This window comes from Pelobates fuscus, chromosome 9 (assembly GCF_036172605.1).
Source record: "Pelobates fuscus isolate aPelFus1 chromosome 9, aPelFus1.pri, whole genome shotgun sequence".
Lineage (NCBI taxonomy): Eukaryota > Metazoa > Chordata > Amphibia > Anura > Pelobatidae > Pelobates > Pelobates fuscus.
Window position 1 is genome coordinate 121,350,579 of NC_086325.1, and position 18,538 is coordinate 121,369,116.

The 18,538-nt window shown below is 44.6% G+C and overlaps 1 protein-coding gene across 1 annotated transcript in view; it reads right to left on the bottom strand.

The window, feature by feature from the left end:
- DENND1A (DENN domain containing 1A) overlaps nt 1–18,538 on the bottom strand; it is a 920,735-nt gene that overhangs the window by 263,661 nt on the left and 638,536 nt on the right. The window lies entirely within an intron of this gene.

An 18,538-nucleotide genomic window follows, 5' to 3' on the forward strand; every position in this document is an offset into this window, starting at 1 on the left:
TAAAAGGTAGCAGGCCACTAACACAAATTCTGATCAAAGGCGGCAGACACATAGAAAGAGGGACGGTTCGCCTGTAGTACTGCCTGGCCAGTCTGGTGTGAATGCAAGCCAGGCTGCATGCCAATCAAGTGTTGGGTGAACCTGGCAGTGGGGACAACAGGGAACTACTTTTTGAATAGTTCCCTGGTGTCCCCAAAATTGGTAAACCAAGGTAGAGAACCCAAAAATCTGACTGTGTCATCAAAATCAAGATGGTATGGAGGCATGATAATGTAAACGTCTTGCAAAAGATATGGTGGAAGAAGGTTTCCAGGCACATGTCTATATGGCAAATTTCACAACTCTGTAAACTGATGGTTAATTACGCTGTTTGATTCACATTTTCTAATCAATTGAACTGATGCCAAGAGTTAAACTACTATATTCCATACACCTCTGAGTAGGGTAGGCTCAGAACTACCGGTAAATAATACAAAATTACAATTGCTGGACAACAGGTATCAGCCTACTTATAAAAGACAAATAGACTAGAGCATGTGTATATGTGTGCTGTATTAGTGTGTGTATGGCTGCAATATGATGGGTGTATGGTATGAACAATGCACAGGTAAAGTGGAAACCTATGTAACATACATTCATATACGATGCATGGGGTAACACATATAAAGAGCATATAGGATAATATATATGTCAATGGATTGTAGAATATGTGGGGAAAATATCTATGACACTGTTTTCTTATTTGCAATTATATTATTTAAATTATTTTGTATTTAAAAGTTTTTTTGCCCAACCAGAATTTTCATTAATAACATCGTCACACTGGCACATATGTATACACGACTGCCAGTCTACGCAATCATACCCCACCCAATCGTGTATAAACAAATAGCATAATTGCAAATTGAATTTGTTTATTTCAAATTAATTTTGTTTGCAAATTATGCCATAACAACAGTCAGAGAGCTCACACCTCAGTGGCACAGGGAGCTGCAATACTGCAAGGCTCTTGACAATGAATATAGAGACGAGCTCTGTATCCAGCAACTACAACAATGTATACACAAACAATGCAAACCCTATTTTTATTTTCCACTATGGGTGTCAGTGGGGGCCTCATGTTTCAGTTTTGCCTAAGGCCTCACTAGAGCTGCCACTGTTTCATGGTTGAACTCAATGGGCTTGAGTCTTTTTTTTTCCCAACTAAGATTACCATAAAACTATACAGGGAGTGCAGAATTATTAGGCAAGTTGTATTTTTGAGGATTCATTTTATTATTGAACAACAACCATGTTCTCAATGAACCCAAAAGACTCATTAATATCAAAGCTGAATATTTTTGGAAGTAGTTTTTTATTATTTTTTTAGTTTTAGCTATTTTAGGGGGATATCTGTGTGTGCAGGTGACTATTACTGTGCATAATTATTAGGCAACTTAACAAAAAACAAATATATACCCATTTCAATTATTTATTTTTACCAGTGAAACCAATATAACATCTCAACATTCACAAATATACATTTCTGACATTCAAAAACAAAACAAAAACAAATCAGTGACCAATATAGCCACCTTTCTTTGCAAGGACACTCAAAAGCCTGCCATCCATGGATTCTGTCAGTGTTTTGATCTGTTCACCATCAACATTGCGTGCAGAAGCAACCACAGCCTCCCAGACACTGTTCAGAGAGGTGTACTGTTTTCCCTCCTTGTAAATCTCACATTTGATGATGGACCACAGGTTCTCAATGGGGTTCAGATCAGGTGAACAAGGAGGCCATGTCATTAGATTTTCTTCTTTTATACCCTTTCTTGCCAGCCACGCTGTGGAGTACTTGGACACATGTGATGGAGCATTGTCCTGCATGAAAATCATGTTTTTCTTGAAGGATGCAGACTTCTTCCTGTACCACTGCTTGAAGAAGGTGTCTTCCAGAAACTGGCAGTAGGACTGGGAGTTGAGCTTGACTCCATCCTCAACCCGAAAAGGCCCCACAAGCTCATCTTTGATGATACCAGCCCAAACCAGTACTCCACCTCCACCTTGCTGGCGTCTGAGTCGGACTGGAGCTCTCTGCCCTTTACCAATCCAGCCACTGGCCCATCCATCTGGCCCATCAAGACTCACTCTCATTTCATCAGTCCATAAAACCTTAGAAAAATCAGTCTTGAGATATTTCTTGGCCCAGTCTTGACGTTTCAGCTTGTGTGTCTTGTTCAGTGGTGGTCGTCTTTCAGCTTTTCTTACCTTGGCCATGTCTCTGAGTATTGCACACCTTGTGCTTTTGGGCACTCCAGTGATGTTGCAGCTCTGAAATATGGCCAAACTGGTGGCAAGTGGCATCTTGGCAGCTGCACGCTTGACTTTTCTCAGTTCATGGGCAGTTATTTTGTGCCTTGGTTTCTCCACACGCTTCTTGCGACCCTGTTGACTATTTGGAATGAAACGCTTGATTGTTCGATGATCACGCTTGTAACGGATCGCCTGGCACCCCGACTTGGTACCTCCGTTAATGGATGCTCCTAGCGCTTCCTGAGGACTCCAAGCACTCTGGCAGACACCACAATCACCGAATCCGAGAAACCTTTTAAATTCTCCCAAGCATATGAATGCTGTAGACCATTGAATAGGAACCATACCAATAGGCTTGTACTCCTAGCAGTCAACTGGAACAGCATGCAATAAATCCTTCCCCCAATAATGAGACGACACTTCACTTTGAGGGTTAAAACAGGAACTCTGGACTGGCGGCCACCCAGAGGACACAGACCACACTGCACTGATTGCCAATTACCTGTTTGCAACATTGTTGCAAACGGTAATTGGAGGCACACTCATTCCTGGGTGGTCTGGTTGTTCGGTAGTTTCACTCAATATACTGAATGGAGTGATTCTACCGAACAATCAGATGAATGCTGCATACAAATCACCCAGGATAAACTTAACACATCTATAAATACATATATAATATTACAGGCAGTACACTCGAATATGCTTCACAGTCTTAAAGGGACAGTAGTCCCAAAAGTCCCAATATGTCCATAGATGCTGTTAAAAGGGCCAGTAGCAGCAATATACAGTACAATATGCCCCAAATAACCCAGGGGCCATAGTCAGCAGGTAGGAGGCTAGCAAACAGGCTTCTCCAGGGCCCAGTGGCGAGGTTGGTTTCGCCACATTTCTCCCCTTTTCCAAACAGACTAACAGGGTACCTGACCTCTTGCCGGTCAGTGCCCTTGTTAGTCCAGCAGCCCACCCACAAAACAGAAACAGCAGTACAGCCCACCCACAATGAATGGTTACTACACCTATGGAGTAATGGAAAAACTTGTCCAGGTCCAGGTGCCTCACCCCGGCTGTGTGGGGGACTGGTAAGCTGTTTTGGTGGGTTGCTTAGTGGGCAGAGACCAGCGGTACTCTGCCCTGGTGCCAGCACTACTACGGGAGTAGTCTGGTTGGAGCCTGGTTGCTGGAGACCGACTGTCTCCCCTTTAGCTGTGCAGCTCTGCTGCTGGAGACCGACTGTCTCTCCTTGAGTTACACAGCTCTGCTGCTGGAGACCGACTGTCTCCCCTTTAGTTACACAGCTCTGCTGCTGGAGACAGACTGGCTCCCCTTTGGCTAAACAGCCCTGTTGTAGGGGGGCAGGACCGACCGTCCCTACCCCCTGTGCTGGAAGTGCAGAGACCACGGTCCCATCTGCACAGGTGTGGGGCTTACAGTCTCCCCCTGGTACATTAAGCTGGCGCTGGGGAGAGGTGGTAACCAGCTCCTCTCCCATTAGAACACTCTGCCCATTGATGATCCGCCGCTGGGGAGAGGTGGTAACAATCTCCTCTCCCATGCCTACTTTCAGTCTTTGTGGAGGGAGACCGACTGTCTCTCCTCCCAATTCAGTGTCCTGCTGCTGGGGAATAGAGACTGGGCTCTCTATTCCCAAAAAATCACGCTGCTGCTGGGGGGTAGGACCAACTACCTCTGCCCCCTGTAACTCAGCCTGCCGCTGGGGAATGGGGACTGGGCTCACAATTCCCTGCAATTCACACTGCCGCTGGGGAATGGAGACTGGGCTCCCAATTCCCAACAAATCACACTGCTGCTGGGGAGGGAGGACGGCCCCCTCAGCTCCCTGTAGCTTGGGCGCAGAGACCACGGTCCCATCTGCGCTGGTGTGGGGCTTACTGTCTCCCCTTGGTGTGCTAAGCTGCCGCTGGGGAGAGGGGGTAACAAACTCCTCTCCCTTACACACTTTCAGCCGCTGGGGAGCAGGGCTGACCCTCTGTACTCCCTGTAGGCAGGGCGCAGAGACCACGGTCCCATCTGCCCTGGTGAGGGGCTTACTGTCTCCCCTTGGTGAGCTGTGCTGCCGCTGGGGAGAGGGAATAACAAACTCCTTTCCCTTACACACCTTCAACCGTTGGGGAGAGGGGATAACAGGCTCCTCTCCCTGCACCGTAGACTGCCGCTGGGGAGCAAGAACGGCACCTTCAGCTCCCTGTAACGCACACTGCCGCTGGGGATCTGGGCCGGCTGCCCAGCATCCCTGTAGGGCCGGTAGAGAGACCGCAGTCCCATCTCCACCTGCCATCTGTGGGTCTTCCCAGGACCAATCCGTGAGGCCCCTCAACATTTGTGAGTAAGGGCCACCTGCTTCCCCACCTGGCAACTCTGGCTGCTGCTGGGGATCTGGGCCGGCTGCCCAGCATCCCGGTGGAGTGACCTTGGTCCCATCTCTACCTGCCTGTTGTGGTTCCTCACAGGACCAGTCTATGAGGACCCCCACTTCGGGTTCCTCCCGCCGCCTCAGGGAAAGACGGCTAACCTCCTCGGATGCAGCCTCTACCCGGCTGCTGTAACGCTCCTGCTGCTGAGCATACTTCCTCTCTTTTGCCAACCGGAATTCTTGGTCCAGCCTTGTGTTTCGCTCGGCCATGACCTGGTTCCAGATCACCCGGCGTGTCTCCATGGGTATATCATCCCCATACTCGGCCACTCGCTGCCTCACCTCGGCCAGCCAATCATCTCCAGAGCCAGAACCTTCCATACTTGTCTGCTCCCAGGGGCGCTGCACGACTGCTAGCGTTGCCCTCAATTTGTAAATCCAAACGAACTGTGTCTCCGAGCTGCTTTACCTCACACTAGGACGCCATCCCACCGCTGCCACCAATGTAACGGATCGCCTGGCACCCCGACTTGGTACCTCCGTTAATGGATGCTCCTAGCGCTTCCTGAGGACTCCAAGCACTCTGGCAGACACCACAATCACCGAATCCGAGAAACCTTTTAAATTCTCCCAAGCATATGAATGCTGTAGACCATTGAATAGGAACCATACGAATAGGCTTGTACTCCTAGCAGTCAACTAGAAAAGCATGCAATAAATCCTTCCCCCAATAATGAGACGACACTTCACTTTGAGGGTTAAAACAGGAACTCTGGACTGGCTCATCCAGCCCGGCTTTTATTCACAAACAGGTACATACAGGACACTCCCAGGGGGAGGATGAAATTGACCAATCACATGGATGTACCTCCCACACCTTTCCTCCCCTTAGATTAACACTTAATCCAATCATATAGTACACATTTTTCCCCAATTCCTGGATGTACCCCAAATACATATGATACACCCCTAAAACAGGTATCCCCTGATAGCCCTGATCTGGGTGAGCAACATACTCAAAAATCACCCAGATCGGACCAGGGGTTCGGGAGTTATGAGCAGGCAAAGTTTTGACCGACCGCATGGGTAAAGTATCCGAAAACAGTTCCATGCATTTTGGCCCTGCGGTCGGTCACAAACAAGGGAATGAAAACAGGCGAATTGCCTGTGTTATAGAGCCTGGAGAGGGTTTGAATGAATTCCCTTGTTTGAGGGGTTCTTTCTACCGAACGGCGGGCCATTCGGTAGTTTCTATACGAAATCCTGGAAGTCTGGAGGTCTCAGCGGTGTTTGCCTAGTCGAGTGTCCGATTTTAGTTCCAGACGCTCGACGGCAAAACACCGCTGTTCGGTAGTTTAAGATGGCCGCCGCCACGTGTTCGGCTCCCGAATGGCGGCCACCCAGAGGACACAGACCACACTGCACTGATTGCCAATTACCTGTTTGCAACATTGTTGCAAACGGTAATTGGAGGCACACTCATTCCTGGGTGGTCTGGTTGTTCGGTAGTTTCACTCAATATACTGAATGGAGTGATTCTACCGAACAATCAGATGAATGCTGCATACAAATCACCCAGGATAAACTTAACACATCTATAAATACATATATAATATTACAGGCAGTACACTCGAATATGCTTCACAGTCTTAAAGGGACAGTAGTCCCAAAAGTCCCAATATGTCCATAGATGCTGTTAAAAGGGCCAGTAGCAGCAATATACAGTACAATATGCCCCAAATAACCCAGGGGCCATAGTCAGCAGGTAGGAGGCTAGCAAACAGGCTTCTCCAGGGCCCAGTGGCGAGGTTGGTTTCGCCACAACGCTTCATAAGCTTTGCAATTTTAAGAGTGCTGCATCCCTCTGCAAGATATCTCACTATTTTTGACTTTTCTGAGCCTGTCAAGTCCTTCGTTTGACCCATTTTGCCAAAGGAAAGGAAGTTGCCTAATAATTATGCACACCTGATATAGGGTGTTGATGTCATTAGACCACACCCCTTCTCATTACAGAGATGCACATCACCTAATATGCTTAATTGGTAGTAGGCTTTCGAGCCTATACAGCTTGGAGTAAGACAACATGCATAAAGAGGATGATGTGGTCAAAATACTCATTTGCCTAATAATTCTGCACTCCCTGTATAAGTAAAACAAATAAGTAGCAATTAAACCTTTAGTTTTGTTCTCCTTAATTGCATTTGTGATTTCAAAGTAATTTTTAAAACATGCGCTTGATTACTTAGTCTTCTTTTTATTTACTTTATCTCCAGGCTATGAGTGACCAAGGACCAACCCTTATTCAGTGTTAATCTGCTTGAAATGGTTTAACACAGAATGGAGGGGTAGTGGCAGAGAAGCCTATGCACTAAAATCAAGTCAATGAGATAAACTGGTTATATGTTCTAAAGTGTCCCTTTACTGAGTGAGATTGCTACTTCAAAGAAATAACAATAGGTACCTATAATAGCAGAAAGATAAGTCCTGCGCTCACTCCCATCACTACTGGGCGGCAGCAATGACTACAGTACACATCAGCCCCAATATATAGTAAAAACCAAAGAAAAACTAAATGACCTCCATTTGTCTAAATATGCATAGGGATTAAGGAGAGAGCGCAGGTACCTATAATAGTCTGCCAAATGAGTGCTTGGGGGGTTCTTCAGGATATCCTTACAAACACATAAATAAGGTGTAGCTTAGTGATGCACTGAAATTTTGGCTGTATAAATTTTCATCCGAAAATGGGACTATCCCATTTTGGCCGAAAAAGGGTCAAATCTGCCGAAAATTGTGAGGGAGCCTGGCGGCTTGCCCTGTGTGTTGCCGGGTGCGAGGTCCCTCCCGTCTGCCCGGGAAGAGAGCCAGCACAGTCTAGAACTCCGCCGGGTGTGAGCTGCAGACTGTACTGTATCTCGCGATCTCTAGCCAATTAGAACGTTGCCGTGAGTTACCACTGTGACTTGTAGATATCACAAAATACAGCACAGTCTCCAGCTCACACTCGGAGGAGCTGCAGACTGGTGAGACAGCCCACCGGACCACCAAGGAGCCATGACACTGGACCACCAGGGAAACAAAGGTATTATTAACATCCTCCCTCAGTCATTCTCACCAGTCACCCCCTCTTCATTAACTCTCACTCCCTCCCTTTTTTGGGGAAAAAAGGAAAAAAAAGTCATTTTCAGGTTTGGTTTTCGCCCAGAATGTTCATTTAGGTGCATCCCTAGTGTGGCTCGCTAGAATTTCTGGTGCACAAAAACTCTTTATTTCAGTACAGCTATCTTCTGGTGGAGTGCATAAATACATTGCACATAATAGTTACAGATTCAAAAATGAGTGTTGCATGTAACAGCTGAAATGAAACAGAAGTTGAGAGTCAAACAAATAAGTTGCTCAACTTGCATCATTCCTCTGTGCCAGGAAGAGAAGTGGGGACCAGAGAGCACTACAGTGCTAGGAATACAATTTGTATTCCTTGCACTATAGATTCCCTTTAATAATGCTGATGCCTAATTCATCTTAAGTTGTTCAAATTAGATATGCAATTGAAACAGTTTTTCCTTAATGTAATCTCTGTTTAGGAAATGCTGGTAAGCAAGATTGCAGACTCAAGGATTGATCAAGCTACTAAACAGTGGAAGCCGTATTTCCATACCTACGTAAATACCACTGAAGGTTATTTTAATTAAGCAAAATTGTGCATCGAACCTTTGAGAAAATTAATGTGACCATGGAGAGTCACACCATTATGATAACAGGAGTTATTTTGTCAGTTAATTCACTGCCCAGTCATAATTAAAGCAAGCCGTTAAGACATTTAGATTCAATTCCACCCAAATTGGCTTGTAGTATCAGCTAACCCTTTAAGGACCAATAACAATCCAAGACACAATTTAGTCAAGTGGATAGGAAACAGTGTATGTGCAATAAGCAGATACAAATACAGAATACTCATACAATAGTAAGATTACCATATAATAAAAACTTGTAAAATATAAACAAAAATATTTGGTGTAGTACATGGATTTCAAAGCCCAGCAAAGATATCCATTGCACAGGTCACCTAGAGCCTTGCAGAGGTGAATGGAAGCAGGCAGAGGCGGTCCAGAGGCGCATGAAGGCTGGCAAAGGGGGTACGGAGGCACGCAAAGGTGGTCCAGAGGCAAAGAAGGCGTGCAGGGGTGCGCAAAGTCACGTCTCGATGTGACGTCTACATGCTCCGCCTTCAAGGAGTTTCATCTCTGTCACAGGGTGCAGGCGGCGCTATTGGTGGTATAGATGCAGGACTCTGGATATACAAGGTGAGTCTGGAGTCTGATATTGTTTTTTTAAAAAGGGGCAGGGGTTTAATAGAGGTGGGGGCTTGGGTTTCGTACAGGGGCATCTGGGTTTAATATAGGTGGGGGCTTAGGATTTGTACATAATGTCAGGGCCTTCTTTAACGCGTGGCAAACGGGACAGCTGCCCTGGACCCAGTTGCTCCTGGGGGGCCCCAGAGCAGCTGCCCCGTGGGACCCACAAATTGCACATCCCCCATGAACCAGGCGGTGCGGCTGCACAGAGCCATACTGGCCAGCACACTAAGAGGGTCGCCCGGTGAGCATGTGTCAGCAGGGGTCCGGTCGGTCGCTGTGATGCTTAAACAACGCGACCGGACCCCTTCCTGTTCGGCAGCCGGCTGGTAGGAAGTGAGTGCTGCGTGTCACTTCTTCCCACTGGAGATCAGAGCCATGCGGGAGGAGGAAGGGGAGTTTCAAAATATAACTCTCAATCGCCTCAGCCTGCTACTGGACCCCAGGGAAACTACCCTCCAGAAAAAAGTAAGAAGCAGGAGGGTGGCTAAATATAGCATGTGTGTCAGTATGTCTGTGTGTGTGTCAGTATGTCTCTCTGTGTGTATGTCAGTATGTCTGTCTATGTGCTTGTCAGTATGTCTGTGTCAGCATGTCTGTGTATGTCAGTATGTCTGTGTGTACGTCAGTATGTTTGTGTGTCAATATGTCTGTCAGTGTATGTGTCTGTGTTTCAGTATTTCTGTTAGTATATGACTGTGTGTGGGTTCAGTATATATGTCAGTATGTCTGTGTATGTGTCAATATGTCTGTCTGTGTTTGTATGTCTGTCGGTGTATATGGCTGTGTAAGTATGTTTTGAATCTCTCTACTTTAGTTCCCCCACTGCATTGGGGTGAAATCTGGGATTGGGTGTAATTGATGGGGGGTGGGAGTGGCAGGGTCCAGGGGGCCCAAGAAAATACTTTGGCCAGGGTCCTATTCATATTATAGGTGGCCCTGCAAAGGGGGTTTGGGGTGTTGTACAGGGGGGGAGCAGGGGGGGCGGAGGTGTTGGAGTTTCATAGAGGTGTGGGCTTGAGTTTTGTACAGGGGGTTTGGGGTTTTATAGAGGTGGGGGTTTAGGTTTTGTACAGGGGGGTTGGGTTTTAATAGAGGTGGTGGCTGGTGGAGAGGTGGTTTTGTAGAAATTGGATGGGGGCAGAAGATTGTGAATGTGCCGGGGGGAGAGGGGTTATCAGTCAGCACCACCACGTTAAAGCCCAACAGCACAATAAGGCTCCATCCAGGCTCTATTATACTCAATTAGTCTTTAATACAGGTTGAAAGGGCTTAATAAATAAATAAGATATAAAATACATATAGATAGATAGATATATAGATAGATAGAAGTGAGTATAATAGCTCCCTTCAGGCATTTTCATGTAAACACTGCCTTTTCAGAGAAAATGCATTGTTTACATTGCCCCTAGGGACACCTCCAAGTGGCCACTCCTCAGATGGCCACTGGAGGGGCTTCCTGGCTCAGAGCTGCACAGTAAGCAGCCCAGCCATTTAGCGTTCCCAAGCTCTGCATGGAGACGCTGAATTTTCCTCATAGAGATGCATTGATTCAATGCATCTTTATGAGGAGGTCCTGATTGGCCAAAACAGCATTTGGCCCCGCCCCCATGCCAAATTTGCATTGGATTGGCAAGAAAATTGGCCATTTTGATGATGTCACAAAAAGGGGGTGGAGCCAGCACCTGCAGACCCGCGCTGCGCTGGAAATAAGGTGAGTTTTAAACTTTTATAGGGGAGCTGGGGGGGGGGGGGGGGGCATATCCACAAATCATTGCATTGTTACAGTTAGTGTACAATAAAATACAAAAACAATATTAATATACAATATATACAACATTTAACATATAACAGGTAGGAAATATATAATCAACCATGACAGGTGCATTCTGTTTTGAGGTATGTAGAGAGGGATCTCTTAAAATACTTTAAGCTTAGGGAAGATTTTGAATTGTGCGGGAGGTCGTTCCACAATTGCAGTGCTCTGTAGGAGAAGGAGGATCGGGCTGCTTTCTTTTTGTATTGGGGTAGACTAAGTAAAGTGTTGGTACTGGATCGGAGGTTATAGGAAGTGGGAACAGCCTGGGAAAGCGTTGTGTTCAGGTAGGGTGGGAGTTTCCCAGAAAAGCTCTTAAACACAAGGCTGGAAAGATGAAGGGTGCATCTGGATTCCAGCGACAGCCAGTTTAGTTCTTTTAGCATGTCACAATGGTGGGTCCTGTAATTACATTAATATAACATCTCATTCCTCCTTGGTGTTTTTATCGTGATTACAGTTTCACTTTTTGATATTTGTTGATTTATCACCTAGATACCACTTTGGCTTGGTCTCGTGGTTTAGCTGGTTTCCTAGTAACCACAATATCTCTAAGGGCATCATTATGTCATAACGACACTTGCAGCTTCCCGTCACTTCCAGGTTGGAATCAGTTTGCGGCCCACATAAACTTAAACCTTTTTGAGGGGCATGGCTAGCCGCAAAGCTAGATGGACGCGTGCTGATTCCTCTCCTCCGGACCCGGGCACTATCCGAAGTGATTAGAAACACCTCGCCGACATGGGTAACCCCAAGAAATTCCAGGAAGCACAGGGGCACCAAGGGAAAAAAAACCTCAGCCAAATCGGGGTCCCTTACCTGGTACTTTAAAGAAAACCTTGACCTCCAAGATGGCGGAGAATGAATCACCCGATGACATACAGCCACAGAGTCCCCAAATATCGGAATACTCTACCAGATCACAGGACATTGGTTTGGACCTAGACATCAGGAAAATGTTGAAGAACCTACCGTCTAAATCCTATCTCCAAAACATGATTGGTAAATTGGAAGCAACTCTCCAGTCCAAAATGGCGGAAATGGGCACTGAAGTTCAGCAATTAAATCTCAAGGTTAGTGATCTAGAGGAGGAGAAAGATGCTATGCAGGCACAAATATCAACTGTATCCTCAACCTTAGATTCCCATATACAATTTAAGTCAGCCATCCAGAGGCATATAGACGATCTGGATAATCGGGGAAGAAGGAATAATTTGAGAATAAGGGGGGTGCCAGAGTCTCCAAATGAAGACTTAGCAGCAATCCTAACCGAACTTTTTGGCCTAATAGTAGGGAACTCCTCGACCAACCAAATGCTCCTGGACAGGGCTCTCTGCGCCCAAGACTCCCCTAGGGATATAATCTGGAGATTGCACTACTTTACAACAAAAGATAATGTACTGAGGGCTTTAAGGGACACCTCACAACCATTACTTTTTCATGGTAATCCTATTCAAGTATTTCCGGATCTCTCCTGGTACACCTTACAAGCAAGACGCGCACTAAAACCTATCACAGAACCTATCGCAGAACTCTTACACAACAGAAGTATTAAATACAGATGGGGCTTCCCGTTCGCACTAATTGTAAATCATAAAGGAAACATTCAACAAATTTCCTCTAACTTAGATGTTCCCCCGTTCCTTAGAGCACTGGACCTTCCGGATACTACTATACTGGACTGGAACTACCCACTGCCGAACCAAGACAACGCGCAAATGTCCCAAAGACAGAGATGGACTACTCCAGCGAAAGCAAGGAGATATGACAACAAGTTCACCTCACCTCATCCCAGACGAGAGAGGCAATCCAACACATGCACTCCCCTGAGAAATGCCCCCACTGTTTAAGAAACTATCCCAGGATCCAGCATCACTCTGTTTCATCACTACAGACCGTCGATTGGGGCCTTTCCTTACTTCTCCTAAAAACGTTAAAGCTTTTATTCCAAAGAAGACACCCACTACCGGCATTCCTCTACAAACCTGGGTATTCCCATGCTGAGAGACAGGATAGATCATCACCGAACAGACAAAGATCTTTATCTACATGACTTTCCACGTCTTTCGGAACTATAGCCTAACTATATACAGACCCCATATATTTTTATATCACGCGATGGTCACTATCTCCTACTTAAGGGATGGGCATGTATGCACACCGAAGAAATATACTTTGAAGTTGATGTTATAGGGTTTGTTTGGCTACTTCCCATGCTCACAAGGGTTTCCCTCCCTTATACATTATCTGACTTTGTGTAATATAATATCTTTACCTGTCGCTAATCTACCCCAAGACATACTGATCATATGCACACACTACCCTTGTTCCATATCAAGTTGCAAAAGGTTCCTTAATACACCAACAGGAGCGTTAGTTTTTTGTACACACTTATCCGATAGAGCCCATGTTTGTCGACGAGACAGACAACACAAAGTCAGTATATTATATTTATATAAAATAATAAAAAATAAAAAATCTCACCCAAGTTACTTATTCCCCTTTATCCCCTAACCTACCCATACCAGATTACGAGATACTCGACTCTCCTGAAGATACATTAAAAAGTCTAGGATTGTTAAGTCCCGGGTCCTAGGCGCTTACTACAACACAACCCCATATATCTCACAGTTCTATCTCTAGCGCAGAGATAGAACTAAATTCCCCTTAAGGGAAATCCTCCCACCCACATACCCCTAATCGATATTTTATTTGAATACTTCATATATTGCTCCAATTTGCGGAGAAGTAAGCCTCACAAACACGAGACCTAGATACCTACTATACAAATATTTCCACGACCGTATACTGATAACTGATTCAGAGTAAAGTGCTACAGACACCTTGTTTTTGTATATTAACAAACTCACTTTTTTTTTATACTGTTCAGTTTTTGTGTTTTATAGTATCTGTTCCAAGGTTTAGACTGTGCCTGCTAAGTAACAACGTTTAGCCTCGAACCCACACTGCCTGACTATCCATGACTGAGACAGACGCACTGATCAGCCAGGAAGTCACACTACTCGGCCAGGTATTTGTTGCTAGTAAAGGAGCCCTTCCCTCTTCCTACTCATCTCCATAGACACATCTAAGGACAAGGTATTGCTCATCTTCTATTCATATACACTTAAACACTCGATCTCCATACACTTGTGCAGGGACCTAAGGCTACTCTTGTCCTCTACAGGCCACTTGCGCCCATCTCACAGCAATTTATTACATAACGCACAACCACAGTCGAAAACACCCTTATTGACATAGTCACCAATACACAGTGGAGATGTCCACCATAACAATCCATACACAAAACGCCAAGGGCTTAAACATCCCTGAAAAAAGGACTATGGCCTTAACAGATTTCAATAGATAGTTTTTGTTCAAGAAACCCACTTCCGCAAAAACGCCCCCCCTCTCCTAAACTACACAATAGAGACTTCCCAAGGGGTTACTTCAGTCATTACATGGAAGCTAAAGCAAGGGGAGTCGCTACACTCATAAATCGTCAGACGCAATTCACGTTTCAGGACCAACTAGTAGATGACTTTTTTGGGAAAGGAAAGTTGGGAAACACCCAAATCACATTAGCTAATATATACCTGCCAAATAAGAAACAAACCCAGACTCAAAAAAATAATAAATAAATTGTCATCGTTCCACGAAGGAATTATTATTCTGGGGGGGACATCAATTTTTCCCTGGATGAGACTTTAGATACCACTACCGCATCGCATGCCTACCAATCACAAACACGAGTCCTTATGAAAAACACTCTACATGATGCCCTACTCTACGACTGCTGGAGGGCGATCCACCCTACTAAGAAAGACTACTCATTCTTCTCACCTCCCACGGGTACTTATTCCCGCATTGACTCACTCTTTTTACAAGAATCGGCCTCGTATGGACCAATCACGTGGTCTGATCATGCCCCTCTCACATTGACCTTGAGAATTCCCTCACTACCTAATCTATCCTCGCAATGGAAACTAAACGACCGGCTATTAAATAATCCAGAAGCTCTAACACTAATACGAGAGACTGCCTCTAACTATTTTAAAGAGAATACTGGACCAGACATCACCCCGATCATGACATGGGAAGCCCATAAAGCGGTTCTTAGAGGGGAACTAATCTGTATTGCATCAGCTTTAAAACGAAAGAGGGAACGTAATATTGCCCAACTTACCTGAATCATTAAAAACCTAGAATGTAAACACCAAAACACCTCTACCTTGGCAGAGTATACATTACTGCTCGCTAAACGGACCAAACTCAAAGCATTACTGACTCTCCATGCCAAACGTAAAATGTCCCTAACTAAAAGCACATACTATATGCAAGGAGGCAAGGCAGGGAGACTTTTGGCCCAATCCTTAATAAAGGAAAAGCAATCCAGCTTTCTTTCCGAAATAAGATCGGAAGACGGCAAAATAACCATTCACATGCCCAATATAATCAAGGCATTTCATACATTTTATACCCATTTATACAACCTGAAGACCACCACACCCACATCTCAAGATATAATACAATTCTTGAGGCATAGAATCAAACGCACCCTTCCTTCTAATGAGATGTCGTTCCTTGACGAACCTATCTCAGCCGACAAATTCCTTCAAGTAGTCAAAACCATGCCGGTAGGTAAGAGCCCAGGACCAGATGGCTTCACAGGGAAATATTACAAACTTATGACACAAATCCTAGCGCAACCCTTCATTAATGCATTCAACGCTCAAAAACTCTCAACATGTATACCCCGGTCAGCTCTAGAGGCAACCATAACTTTAATACCTAAACCGGGAAAGGACCTCACCTCTTGTGGTAGCTATAGACCTATATCACTGATAAATTGTGATCTGAAAATCCTCACTAAAATCATGGCCACTAGACTAAAACCATTACTCCCAAGTCTCATTCACCAAGACCAAGCAGGCTTCATTCCCGGTAGAGAAGCCACAAACAACACCACTAAAATGATTAATCTCATCCATTGGGCACAAACTCACAAAATTGACAGTACCCTTCTGGCCATTGATGCGGAAAAAGTCTTTGATAGGGTCAACTGGGTGCTATTGAAACTCACGACACAACAACTAGGATTCTGCCCCCGTTGGCAGGAATGGTTGAAGGCCATATACTCACAGCCAACAGCTAGACTAAGAATTAATGGCCAATTATCACAACCGGTCACCATCACAAATGGAACGAGACAGGGTTGCCCTCTTTCCCCCATTCTCTTTATACTAATCTTACAACCCTTCCTCCAAGGGATCAGAGACAACAAAAACATACAGGGTTTCCGAAAGGTCACAGCCTTTGCAGACGACTTATTATTCACAGTCTCCAATCCTCTCACGACAATATCCTCCATACTAACAGAAATGGAAACATACGGTAGAGTCTCCAATTTTAAAGCTAATCTAACCAAATGCAACCTATTACCTATTTGTACCACAAAAACCCTTGATAAGCTTCTACAGACCAAATAGAAGTTTACATGGGCCCCCAGATCTCTTAAGTATTTGGGGGTCCACATACCAAAAAACTTGATTGGGCCTATAAGTTAAACTTTCCCCCACTTGTAGACAATGTCACCAAAGACCTCCAGACATGGCATAAACCATGTTTTGGGTGGCTGTGCAGGGTTAATATCATAAAAATGAATCTCCTCCCCCGCATACTATATCTCTTTCAGACCCTACCTATTGCCATTCCACGTACATTCTTTCTCGCAATTAGGTCTATAATCACGAAATTTATATGGGCTCATAAGACCTCCAGGTTGGCTTACACCACGTTAACTAGAAGTAAAGAACAGGGAGGAGTAAATTTCCCGGACATAGAGACATATTACCAAGCAGTACACCTACAAAGGATTTATGAGTGGGCTAAGACCTCACAAGACCAACAATGGGCATACATAGAGAACGCCTTATCAGTAACACCACTACATGAAATCATTTGGTTGCGTCATGACCACACAAAACCTCAAAAGAAACATTCTAAAAACCACCATACCATTGATCAAACTCTAAAGGTTTGGCTAAAGCTCAGACAAACAACAAATATATCTCCTTTCCCATCCCCGCTATACCCACTTACACAAAACCCCTACTTTCTCGTACACACTCTACCATGAGGGCTCCACATTACAACTGAGAGAAGTAGTACATGAGGGCAGAATCAAAACCCTCACCCAAATCATAACGTCCCCGACCCATACAGTGTTTCAACGAATGCACCACCACCAGTTGACACACTTTATCAAAACCCATGGGCTTTTGCCTAATGGAGACAGACCTCTAACTAAATTTGAATTACTTTGCTCCTCAATACCGGTCACTAAAAAAATACTCTCGACAATGTACACACTGATCAAGGAATCTCACAAACCAAACCTCCCATGGTACATGACCAAATGGGCAGATGAACTCAAAATCCACCTCTCTCCCATACAATGGCAGACCATTCTGAAAACAATACACAACTCCCCTATCTCACTGACGGCTCAGGAAAGTAACTTTAAACGTATCACACAATGGGATTTCACGCCAACGAAAATACATGAGATACACAATACGTCTACAGACCTTTGCTGGAGGTGCAACCAAGTGGGAGCACATCATGCACACATATGGTGGCAGTGCCCACTGATAGCAAAATATTGGAACAGAATCCACTCCATTGTCCAAACTATCTTCAAGACTACATTCCCTTTGGCCCAGAGCAATACATCTTCCTTCTACCTCCCCAAGGCCTATCAAAACTTGATGCACCTATGTTCAAACACCTAGCCATGGCGACCTCTCAATTAATTCCCATATACTGGAAACAAACAAAACCCTCTTCAATTAGAGAATGGATCCGAAGAGTAGAGGACATAAAACAAATGGAAGTAATCATACAATCCAAAGTAGGGAATTATACAAAACTAACCAAAACTTGGGCGTTGTGGAACACATTTGTTACACGCAATAGCCATTTGACATCCAAAGATAGCCCTCACGGAGCTGTGGTTAAAACGGAGACAAGGATTGGGGGGAGGGGAGGGGCCCGAGACCTTCGGGCAGGCAGTGGGACTCCTGACCCAAGGCAGACAACAACAATTGACTCTTCCATGCGGACAGTAAACGCAACTGGTCTGGACGGGCAACACTGAGATGCTCACATAGGTACCTGTTACTGACCATGGAAAAACGGGTAGTAAACAATTGAAAGATTGTAATAATAAAACATCAATACCAGACGGAAATACACTTTATTGAACTAAGGACTGTTCACAAATTATTCTCTGAGTATACTTAATCCTTATTGTTTGCATTATAAAACAATATTTGTAAATTTAATCTTGAGGCTATTTTACGTTGTGAAACTTAATGTTTAAATACCACATGTTGTAACATTCTATCAATACTGATAATGTATATTTCATATCTTTTTTCAAAATCTAATGATATTGTACTCGCATTGATTATTACTGTAATTTAATTTGAAAACAATAAAAAATATACAAAAAAAAAAAAAAAAAACTAAACCTTTTTTATTTGGCCCATGTTAGCCTTTGAGTTTGACATGCTTGGTGTAGTATGTCAAAAATAATACAGGTTATACAAAGATGATAAAATGGTACACTTGCATACTGCTGAGTCAATAAAAGCTGACTCAGGCTATGAAGGCTTGGTATAGGTGTTCTTTTTAAGA